Source organism: Xenopus laevis, chromosome 3L (assembly GCF_017654675.1).
Source record: "Xenopus laevis strain J_2021 chromosome 3L, Xenopus_laevis_v10.1, whole genome shotgun sequence".
Lineage (NCBI taxonomy): Eukaryota > Metazoa > Chordata > Amphibia > Anura > Pipidae > Xenopus > Xenopus laevis.
In genome coordinates, this window is record NC_054375.1 from 103385606 (window position 1) to 103398513 (window position 12908).

Below are 12908 nucleotides of genomic sequence, written 5' to 3' on the forward strand. Positions count from 1 at the left end.
TTCAAATATTTTGGCCCATTATGCGGAGGAAGTTAGACAGCACTGGCATTGGTGATCTGCATCCTGCATTATGTGTAAGACATCTGCTTAATGTGTTATTTCTAGCTAAAATTTATCAATCTGAAAGTGTGTCAAAAAGGAACCAACGGTCGTGCTGTGTTTAACCCTTTTTTGTCAAAGCATATAACAACACCCAACAAGCACTCACTGAGAAATCGGTTTCCTTCATGCTATAAATCCTTGCAATGGTTCCACTTAATGAAACAGGATTAACATTACGGATTATAACAATCTGAGTCAAGTTATTCTGCCATTAGTAACCATTCATCAGGCATAATACAATTGTCATTGTAGTGCTCAATGGACAGCTGTCAGTTCTAATCAACATCTGCAGTTTCTTTTCAATAAGTAAGGCCATCTGGTCTTTGTGTACAGACTATTATGTGTGAGTTTGCGCCACTCTCTAATACTATAAGATATATATATATATATATATATATATATATATATATATGTATATATATATATATATATATATATATATATATATATATATATATATATATATATATCTAGGCATTGTTACATAGTTCATCTGGCATAAAATAAGACACTTTGCCATCCTTACTGACCCAGAGGTGGCAAAGAATCCTTTACAACTATTGGCAACTGTATATGCAGCAGTGAATTTTAACAGTAAATTAAAGGAATTCTAAAGTCTATTAACACCAGTCTGTGCAGTTAAAGGAAATGTTCAGTATAAAAATAAAAATTGGGTAAATAGGTAAGCTGTGCAAAATAAAAAATGTTTCTAATATAAAAATGTTTCTAATTTAGTTAGTTAGCCTAAAAATGTAATGTATAAAAGCTGGAGTGACTGGATGTCTACCATAATAGCCAGAACACTACTGCATTACAGCTCAGTAACCAATCAGTGACTTGAGGGGGTGGGGACATGGGACATAATTGTTTGCTTTTGAATCTGAGCTGATTGCAAAATCACTGAACAGTTATGTCCATGTGGTCCCCTTCAAGTCGCTGACTAACTCAGAGTTAGAGAGCTGAAGCAGGAAGTAGTGTTCTGTTCTGTTAGACATTCAATCACTCCAGCCTATAGATTACATTGTGGCAAATTAATTTTTTTAGAAACATTTTTTATTTTGCACAGCCTATTTACCCAGTTTTTATTTTTAGACTGCAGCCACAGGGTATGTCACCCTCAGGAAGAATTCAATTAAATGTACACAGGGCTAATCCTCACTATAACGTGTAGTTTGATTGCCATGCCTTCCACAGATGGACATTTAATCCCTCACTTATCCTCTACCCATCAGGATCAGCATTAAGGGATGTATAGTGCATATGACTCGTATGAGATGCGCTGATGGTTTTAGCATGCTTTTTCAGTAGCCACACATGTGGTTCTCTATAAGTAGCATCTGTACATTAAGGATTGCTGTTTTGAATATTTATATGTATTCTTATGTGATAACAGACACGTTTGTACTCACTTTCATACACTTATATGATATTCAGAGTAGACAGCACATCCCTACAGCAAATAATGTAGCTCACACCCTTTCCCAAGACATATCAGAAGTAGGAGATCTTGGAGGTTCCTGGCCTGTACAAGGGTGAAGACACACAGAGCCACCAGTAGCAGCTACTTATCTTGGCTACAACATGCCAGAAAATACCCTGCCATAGACAAAGCGGAGAATTGCCTTGTAGTGTCTTAGCAAAGCCAATTATCACTATTGTCTATTTTATAGCTGTGACAAGTAGCTGCTACTAGTAGCTCTGTGTGTCTTCACTCTTAAAAATGAAGATAAAATGCTTAAAAACGATGCTCAAATAACCTAGCCTCAAACTAATATTTGTTTTCTTCTATAAACAACACAGTCATTTAGTGACTCATAGCATGAGCATGGCTTGTATCAGGTGAAAAATTGTTGACAGACTGAGGAGGCATGTGATTGCCCAGATCTATAAGGTTTCCAGCATACACCAAATGCTAATTTGCAAACAGAATTATTAAACACCCTGCACAGTTTGGCTGCATTTTTTTTATATTTATTAATGAAAGAATGTTTTAATTTGTAATTATAAATTTAATAAAGGTGTTCACCTTTAAATTAACTTTAATGGGCCCATTTACTTAGTTCGAGTGAAGGAATAGAGGAAAAAAAGTTCGAAATTGAATGGTCGAATATGGCTACTTCAACCATCGAATGGGCTACTTTAACCTTTCGACTTCGAATCGAACTATTCGAACTAAAAATCGTTCGACTATTCGACCATTCGATAGTCTAAGTACTGTCTCTTTAAAAAATTCTTCGACCCCCTAGTTCACCACCTAAAACCTACCGAGGCCAATGTTAGCCTATGGGGAAGGTCCCCATAGGCTTCCTAACAATTTCCTGATCAAAGGAATATCCTTCAATCGATGGATTAAAATCTTTCGAATCGTTCGAACGATTATTCCTTCGATCGTTCGATCTTAGGAATAGCGCTAAATTCTTTTGACTTCGATATCCGAAGTCGAAGGATTTTACTTAGACGGTCGAATATCGAGGGTTAATTAACCCTCAATATTCGACCCTAGGTAAATGTGCCCCTAAGTATGATGTAGACAGTGATATTCTGAGTCAATTTGCAATTGTTTTCATTTTGTATTTGTATGTTTTGAGTCATTTAGCTTTTTATTCAGCAGCTCTCCAGTTTGCAATTTCAGTAATCTGGTTGGTAGGTGCCAAATTATCCTAGCAACTATGCATTTTATTGAATAAGAAACTGGAATATGAATAGAAGATGGTCTGAATAGAAAGATGAGCAATAAAAAATAGCAACTGAAAGCTAAAAGAGTCAGAATAAGGAGGCAAATAATTAAAAACTGTACAAAAATAATGAAGGTCAATTAAAAAGTTGCTTAAAATTAGCCATTGTAAGTCATACTAAAAATTTACTTAAAGGTGAACCACCCCTTTATATTGCAGTAAATATATAGTAAATTATATAGTATATAGGAGCAACCAAGAAAGCATTATTTTAGTTTAGAAATCTAAACTACAAAATAAAGAATGTTCTACTGTAGCCCTCCAGCATGTTGCTCTAATTACCAGAAGCCCTCAACAGCCAAGACAATCAAGGCCAAAGCAAAATTAGAAAACAATGGAAGGGGGTTTACTTAAAATACATACGGAAATAAATAAATAAGCAAAATCCAAAGATCTACACTCACTGGTGTTTAAGAAAGAGCCTGCCAGCTGTTGATTAACTACAACTCCCAGAAGCTGTAAGAGCATAACTGGAATAACGTGGCCTTTGTAGAACCCAGCCAGGGACACATTTAAACCGTTTTTCCTTTTTAAACAGTAACTTACCTCCCCCCAGACCTTGACAAGGTTTTTTTGAGTTTGTTGACAGGCCTGCAGAACACAAACACTACATAGTTTTGTGTTTATCTCCAGTGCGAATAGTGCAGACAAGCCCAAGCCATCAGTGGGATCTGTGCCATAATGCCAAACACCAGCACAGACCCATTAGACACCAGGGGGCAGATTTACTAAAGGGGGCGAAGTGACTAACGTTGGCGACAATTGGCCATCATTACCATTTTTAGGCACTTCGCTGATTTACTAACGGGTGCGGGCGTAACCTTGCTAGAGAAAGAGACAAATGCTAGCGCCGATTCACACTCTATCGCCAGACAATTTTTTTCTCTGGCGAATGGACGTTACTACGCAAATTCACTAAGATATGATTTTACTGAACCATACCTCTTTCGCCAGTCTTGCCTTCGCCAGCTCAGACCAGGCAAAGTGCATTGTAGTGCATAGATCTTCCTCAATCTTCAGTTACTTACATCATATTTTTAGTGAAAAAAGTTTCTAAGTCCCAAAAAACGCTGGCATCTTTTCATTTTTTCAGAGTGATAGCCTTCAAAAGTCCCCATACATTTTCTAACATATGGCACATAAACTATACAGTGGGTTCATGTGTAGGGAAATATAACCTCTCTATTTTCTTTATTAAGGTTCCCTGGACTTGTGTAATGCAATGTATTTGCTGCAACATATATGTCCATTTAACTTTATAATTTCCCGCTGTATACAAATTAGCCTGAGTGAAGACCTCTAACGAAGTTTCGCTAGGCATAATTGAACGCTAGCACATCTTCGTTTTGATTGCCGAAGTAACGCTAGCCAAAATTCACCAGCTTTCTGCACCCTGGACGTAACTTCACATTTTTTAGTAAATTAGCCTTGTCTGAGTGAATTTTCGCCAGGCGAAGTGTAGTGATGGGTGCAAAGCCGTCGCTGGCGAATTTTTGCAGGTTAGTAAATTTCCCCTCACGTATCCAGCAGGGAATTCTAAAAGTGACATTAATGCATCACAGACTGGAGGTAAAATTACCATTAATACTAATGTGCCACATCAGGTTGAAAAGAAAATTTGCTAACTTCTGTCCCTTAAATGTGCACTGACAGACAAAGGAAGAGCCTGTATGCACAAACACAGAGTATTTAGAGCACAAATGCATACTGTATTGTTTCTGTGGTATAATCTTTTCTGTGTGTGCAGAGACTAAAGGCCCACCCGACACGCTGCCATTTTGTACAGTCACGTTCCTGGTTGTTGGTCCTCTTGTTATCAGTGAGTTTGTGTTTCATAATTTTTCTGTTGACATTTTTTTTGTTTTTTATTGAAGCCCAATGTGCTTCTCATCCAGTGCAGACAAAAGTGCAAAGGGTGCAATGACTTGCCTTAAAAAAGGCTAGATCCATTAAAAGTCCTGGGTCCCAGACCACAACACATAAATATCCAGTAGTCTTCTGACTCCCACTCATGAGACAAGAGGAGCCCCTTTATCCCTGACCCCCCCGGCACAAAGAGGGGTCTATAACCCCTATAAAAACACCAGGAACTGCTGGATCTCAGTCTGAAAGTCTGAACTAGAGTATTTTCAGGCCAAGAACTGCCAGTACAGTGCAACAAACTTTTCAGAAGGCAAAACATAGAGGGAAATGAGAAAAGATTTCAGTTGGAGAAAAAACAGACAGGGGGGAAGCAATGATAGGTTTCTTTTCCACACTGTGCTAAAAGTGTTCCTGTATCAAATATCATGGTGGGTCATATTCCTTCAATATGAATAGCATAGCAACTGCTGTTGTAAGAAGCCAGCTCTCCTTATCAAAGTAGAAAAGATGCTTTTAATAAGTACATAAAATATGTTGGGTTAGATTATTTTATTTTATAAAACCACCTTTCCTACACTGAGAGGAGGCTCCTCTGTCTCCCCCAGTTACTAGTCTGGGACCATACACATAGTCCACTCCACCCTACTGTACCGGTGAGTATGATGGTGGGCTTTACTTGAAATTATACCAAGAAGCCTAATTTGCATATTTCCAAGTTAAAGTACAATGGACGTATATGCAGAATAAACTACATTACACCACATAAGCCTGGGAAACAACTTCGCCTGGCGTTAGGGTACGAAGTACACTTAGTAAATCGGCAAAGTGCCAAAATGACGTCACGCTGGCAAATTTTCGCTAACATTAGCCACTTCGCCCTTAAGTAAATTTCCCCCATATTCTGCAAGGATTACAGAGACGTTACATCTGTGGAGCTTGCAATCAAATTCTTGTACAACACTAGAATATCATTGAGTCCCTACTCAATGAGCTTAAAGCTGGCCATAGATGTAAAGATTTTTAAAAGATCCGATCATCATCGTGAGACCACGATTATCTCGAAACGATCGTACGAATTGTCCATCAACTAAAAAGACCAATTTGCCAGGAAAACGTTTCCACGTTTCAGAAGAGCTGGAACAGCGGCATGTTTCCCATTGGGGAGAAATAACTAAAAACCATTGCAATCTTGTGAGCCATAATGAATAATATATGGTGCTGGTTTCCACTTTGAATTAAAAAGTAATTTTATCTTAGTCCCTGTCTGTGTTTAAAATGGGTGTTGGACATGTTCTGATTGCCAGAAGCACAGTAGAAGGGGGATAGCCAATCATAGCATTCATACAAGCGGCTTCAGTTCCCTATCAGGTCCACCTACTTGCTTACTGGTTCCTGTCCTACAATGCCGTGTGCTGCCAGCTTCCCTACACAACCTGAGAAAAGGGGCAGCTCATTCACCTCTTTAGCCTGGAGGATGGGTCGTCTATGATTTCCAAAAAATGCAAAAAACAAATTGCATCCGCAAGTGCAAGTTGTAATTTACATTTGTGGCTGCAGCAACAAACTATGTTCACAGACAGTGGTTTTCTGAAGTATTCCTGAGCCCATGCAGTGATTTTCACTACAGAATCATGTCTGTCTTTAATGTCTGAGGGTCCAAAGAGCAAGGTCATCCAAGACTGGCTTTGAACAGAGATTTCTGCAGATTTGCTAATTCATTTATTGATATTATGTACTGTAGATGATGAAATCCCCAAATTCTTTGCAATTTTACATTGAATAAAGTTATTCTTAAAGGAATTTTGTCACAGGAAAACATGTTTTTTCACAAAATGCATCAGTTCATAGTGCTGCTCCTGCAAAATCCTGCATTGAAATCTGTTTTTCAAAACAGCCAACAGATTTTTTATATATTTAACTTTGAAATTTGACGTAAGACTAGATGTTCTTAGTTTCCCAGGTGCCCTCAGTCACAGTGCCAGGCCATGCTGGGCATGTGCCCTAGGCAGGCCCGGCAGTCGCAGCGCCTATTTAGTGCGCGCGTGCGCATGCGCGAATTTGCGCTCGCGTGCGCATGCGCGAATTTGTGCATGCGCAGATGCGCACAAAGTGCGAAAACTACATAGAGTCGGGCAGAGAAGGGAACCGGACTTGGGGTAGGCGACAGAGGAGGTACGTGCCTGGCGCCCTCCCAACTTTGCGCCCTAGGCACGTGCCTACTCTGCCTACCCCTAGTTCCGGCCCTGCTCAGTCATGTGAACATTGGGCAGGTAACAAGATAACAGCTCCCTGATACCTGCATTGCTAAACATGCTCCCGTGCCCTACTTAATGGTAGATATGAGAACAGCACTCCATAGTAAAACACCCAAGTGCAACCACGACTCCTCCAGTTACATTAAGTAGGAGAAACAATAGCTTATCTAACAGCAGTTACATTGTGAAGTGCTGGCTTTCTTGAAAACAGTCAAGAGATGCCTACACACCAATATTAAAACTAAAAAAATAAATTTATTGGTTCAAAAATACAATTTGAAATGGTAGAATGGATAATTTGCGTGTCATTTAGTAATAATTAGTACACCATTAAAGTCCTGACAGGATCCCTTTAAATTGTTGCAATATTTTGCCTGCGCAGTGTTTTCCTGGTGTACTCCTCTCCATCTATACTTGTGAGAGACCCTGCCTCTCTGGGATCCGCTAGCATTACACAATGTTTCCACTCCTTTGTTGCCCCTGTCCCAACTTTTCTGAAATGTGTTGCTGGCGTGAGCATATATTTTTCAGAGAACTAGAACATTTCTCACATTTTTTTACAGTTTGCCATTAAATAGGGTTTAAATGATTTGTAACTCATCCAACTCTCTTTTTATTTCAACTTTATGAACTGTCCCAGGACACTGAGTTGTAATAATAACATAAGGAACTAGTATTGGCAAAAAAAAACTGGTAAAGAAAAAACAGACAAGCCTTAGATTTCTTATAGGCTTTAGAAAGATAGCTTAAATGTATGTCTAGAATGTATGAGTAAAGAATATATGGGCCATTTAAATTTTCCCGGGAAGCAAATGCTAAACTGTTATGAAACACAAGAGCGAGCCCCTTAGTGCTCATCTGACAAGCAATTGTGCCTGGAGAATGAGCAGAAATCATTGTTGGGAGGCACAGGAGTGACCTGTCTTTAGAACCTGCCACAGGGCTTGGCGGTTGAGTTATTTCCATTTCGCAGTCTAGGACAGGACAGGTCCAGCAGGCAGAAATTCCACAAACGTATTTGTTGGAAAGTTGGTATAGTATCGCTGAGTGCTTCTGTAGGGCCTATTGCACTGCAAATGTTATGCAAAAGTAAAAGGAGATTGCATAGCTGTGTGCTTTTATGCCCATGTTATGGTTGTGGCAGAAAAAGCCAAAACAATTTTTTAGAATGGATATCCACATACTTTTGCATGTAGTATATACAGTATTAGAAATTAATAAAACAGTACCTAATATTAGATAACTGGTGCCCGACTACTCTTTCTTCTCATGCTTTGTTGTTCCCTCTATTTCTACACAGGCAGAGAAAAAGCCTATCCAAGCAGATTTAAATCCTTCTGTTCCTTGGCAACATCAGATTTGGGTGCACTCACATTAAGTGGATTGCATTTAATGCAAGGAGTGCATATATGCCGAAGCTCTTGCGTAGCCTTTTTCTCCATGTACAAAACCACCTTGTGTGATATTAGCAATAGGGCCTATAACCCTTCACTGTTGGCCCCTCAGTGAACTTTTTTTTTTTTTTTTTTAACTTCGGGTAGTTTATTGAAAGAAAAAGTAAGCAGTTTACAATGTAAAGACAAATCAGTGAATTTTAAATTATAGTTTTTTAACCATAATTTTGATTCATATATTTATATCTGAATTGCAGAATTCGGTGGGAGCAAAACAATCTGCTTGCCAGGGGAAGGGAATAAATGAGAAGAAAGCTGGAAAAGAACTAGATGAGCTAAAGCAAGAGGTATATATCATTTTTGCAACCTATCATCCCATTGATATCCGTATTATGTATTGATGCATCCTTTTGATAACTCAGGCTTCCTTTAAAATATTTTGTTCTGAAAACCCAAAAGCCTCTTGTTCTGAAAACCCAAAAGCCTCAAATCATGAAAATGAATACTAAGATTGGTAGCACTGTTTCTGAATTTTACTCATTTCTTACATTTCTATCGGAAGTTCCTGCAGATAAAATGAATGACATTCTTTTATTTAATAAAAAGACTGGTACACATTAAAATGTAATACACAAGTATCTGTTGTGTCATACAGAGGCTAGTTACCAAGAATGCTCAGAAATTTGGAATATCAATTTCCATAATATGTAATTTAATTAAAATTAAATTAAAAATGTAAATCAGGTATACACACAATAGTGGGTTGAATGTGTAAATGCCTTAATTCCCTGGATGCTCTGTCACTGGCATCCAAATGAAATACAGGTATGGGATTCGTTATCAGGAAATCTGTTATCCAGAATTACAGAAAGGTCATCTCCCATTGGCTCCATTTTATCCAAATAATCCACATTTTTTAAAATGTTTTCCTTTTTCTCTACAGTAATAAAGCAGTACCTTGTACTTGATCCAGATGAAGATGGTATTAATCAGTATTGGAAGCAAAACCAGCCTATTGGGTTTATTTACAGTTTACATGATTATCTAGTAGACTTAAGGTCCAATTTACAGAAAGGTCCATTATGCAGAAATACCCAGAGCATTCTGTATGAGAACAGGTCTCATACCTTTATCACTTTACCAATAGTAGAGTTGGAAATCACGAGCTAAGGCAGAGTAACTGCTGTTTAATTTTTTATTATGCTTCCAATAATTAATTGGATAATTAATTACTATGATAATGGACATTCAAAACTAGTCATTATAATTTTGCTGCTTTTCTTGTAAAGGTAGGTTTCTTACCATGTGCCTACTGATATAAATAAAAAAAAAACAGAAAAAATTCCATCCTTTAACCAGCTGGGTGGGAAATCGTGCAGTATTGTGTAAGTGCACCCATTAGCCTGGCAGCATGGTATTAGCTGTCAGCTGTATTTTACCAGTTCATCCAACACTGTAATAGTGTAATGGCATAAAAATATGGTGTACAGTAATTTGACTTTGTTAACACGTAACCTTTTGAAGAGCATAATGTTTTGGCTTTTTAAACTATTGGATGTTTATTAAAACAAACCTTTAATGTTATTGTTTCTGTCATTTTAAGTGCTGTCCACCAGCTGTAATTATCCTGTTGGCTCTTTACACAATGAAAAGATTGGGGGTATTATGGTACAGTTCTTTACAATACACAATACTTTTATATGAAACTGTTCTCCTGTACCATCATTTTGGGTTTATACACGGTTCAGAGGCCTAATAAACAAGGGAAATATACTGTATTTCCCAGAACTGTCTCCTCGTTGAGCAGCTCCAAAATGTAAGGAAGCTGTGCAACCATTGCTGCTCTTTTGCATCTTGGCTGCGAAGCAGGAAGAGACAACTGCTACCCAAGACTTTAGAGAGCTAGCTCTAAAAGAGAAACGTCCAGGAGCAGAGCGAATGACCAAAAGTGGTCGGAAGACAGATTTTCTGCAGCTCATTCACAGAAAGGAATACTGGGACATCTTGCGTCGGCCATGGAAGGTCATCTTCCCTCTTGAAGTAAGATTTTCTTTTCTAACTACATTTCAATGCCTGTGATATATATGGTTGCATTTAATATTGTGGACTATGCTGCATTTTCTTTACATTTATAGATGATCTGAGGTAAATTCTATAATATAAAGTTGACAGGTGGTGCTCATCCTGCCTGTTTTAAAATGTGCTGTTGCAGCCTTGCAGTATACAAGCATGTCGCTGAAAATAGCTCATGGCATTTCCTAATTAAAAATAAAATTTAACTGAAAAAGATTACAGAAATAGAATAGAGTGTCAACAAGTTAGTGATTTCATCTTAAAAATACTGCTTTTTTTGGGAAAATTGAATTAAATCAATCCCCTTTATTTAGGACCCAGATTTGTCCTCTGTTTTTCCATTTAATGGATGGATATTCACAGACCAGATCATAATGAATTGTTGTACAAAGAAGTTTATAGTGGATCTGGAAAAATCGGATTTTTTCTCGCATAGCAAATTTTCGGGAAAATATGATAAGAAATAAGCGTAAAAAACAAGAGCGGATTTCATCTGAATTTGTAGCAGAAAATATTGACATAAATTCAGACTTTGATAAATGACCCCCTTGGTGTTCCTTTCTCTGGGGAGGGACAGGGAGGAGGAGGGTGTAATTGGGGTATTAGCCGAGCTAGCAGTTGAAGAGAAGCGCAGGGGTAGCATATTCTGTCCAGGGGTATCATTCCAGATTTTATGCAAAAAAGTATATTGTCCAACCCAATTGATATCTGACCAAAAATCATCCAGATATGTATCAGGCAAGTTTAAATATCCTGCGAGACAAGGATCACATTGGTGCATATTATATTTGTGGTGTTTCAAGTATGTGTAAAAGAAAAAAAAAAGCAAAGAAACTGCCAGAATGTGCCAATTAGATACTTATGCTCAATCCATCAATAATATTGCACAAGAGCATTAAAGTAATTAGATGTTTTTTTCTTTTACTTGTAGTTGCCTGATAACTATTTACTCTATCTGAAGAGAGCCCACACTCCAGTGAAATTTTCCAAAGTCACGCCTACACAACTACATCCTCTATGTGAGTTCCCAAAAACCTCATGATAAGAGTGCAATGGATACCCTGCCATGCTGTGACAAAATTAGGCGTTTTACATTTGACTTGAATTAATGTGTTTCTTTGTTTTGCTTTCCAGCACATCATTTATTAAAATGAAGATGTATGAAAAGTCTACAGAGTTCATAATTGGCTGCATTTAGAATAAAAAAATTCTGAGCAGTGTAATTGTTTTTGTATGTTGTGTCACTTTGAATGGCCACTTTGCAGAATGTTGTGCTTCTGTGTTTGTGTTGTTACAGAATTTCAGTATTATTTACCATGGGAAAGTCACTGTTGAAGTTTCTTTTATTCAACTTTAGCCTGAAGTCTTCTGCATAAAATCACTACTCCGATCTGCTAACTTCTTTTTCGTGTTTAAATATAGTTAAGCTATATGTAGAAAACATATCTACATCTTACTCCTAAGTATTTAAAACTTTTTTTTTTCATATTCTGAGAAAATTGATAAAATGACAATAGGGACATATAATACAAACTAAAGTATTGCATGTACAATGTTGAAAGAACTAGTGTCTATTTCATAAATAACAGAACATTCCTGTTGGATCCTTTGCCACAAATCTATGCAACAGAGTAAAACTTTCCAAGATCTACATACCTAACACACTTAATCAATAACGCTTTTCATCCTTACCAGTTGGTGGTACAGGTTTTGGATCAGTTATCCAGAAAGCTCTGAATTACAGAAAGACCATCTCTCATAGACTCTATTTTATCTAAATAATCCAAATTTTTAAAAATGATTTCCTTTTTCCCTGTAATAAAACAATATTTGAACCAAACTAAGATATAATTAATCCTTATTGGAAGCAAAAACAGCCTATTGGGTTTATTTAATGTTTAAATTATTTTCTAGTAGACTTAAGGTATAAAGATCCAAATTACGGAAAGATCAATTTTCTGGAAAACCCCAGCATTCTGGATAACTGGTTCCATACTTGTACTACCATTACCACACTAAAGCTTTTTTTTTTTTAATATATAGTATGTGAACATAGTAAGTAAGGAAACTGATTGTCATAATATAGTTTATGATTAAAGCTAAACAAGGTTAAGCAATAAATGGTACAAACTTTCCTAAAGGTCAAGTCACCTGTAGCAACCAATGAGCAGGAAGCAATTACTGGCCTGCTGTTTAAAGGCAAACTCCTCTTTGGTTGCTGTGGCTTACTGCACTGCACATGTAGGGGCTGATTAACTAAATTCGAGTGAAGGATTCGAAGTAAAAAAACTTCGAATTTCGAAGGTTTTTTTGGGCTACTTCGACCATCGAATGGCTACTTCGACCTTCGACTACGACTACGACTTCGAATCGAGGATTCGAACTAAAAATCGTTCGACTATTTGACCATTCGATAGTCGAAGTACTGTCTCTTTAAAAAAAAACTTCAACCCCCTAGTTCAGCATATAAAAGCTACCGAAGTCAA

The 12908-nt window shown here is 37.4% G+C and overlaps 1 pseudogene; it reads left to right on the top strand.

Annotated features, from left to right (window-relative positions):
- Positions 1-12908, top strand: part of LOC108710295 — a 37535-nt pseudogene that overhangs the window by 8480 nt on the left and 16147 nt on the right.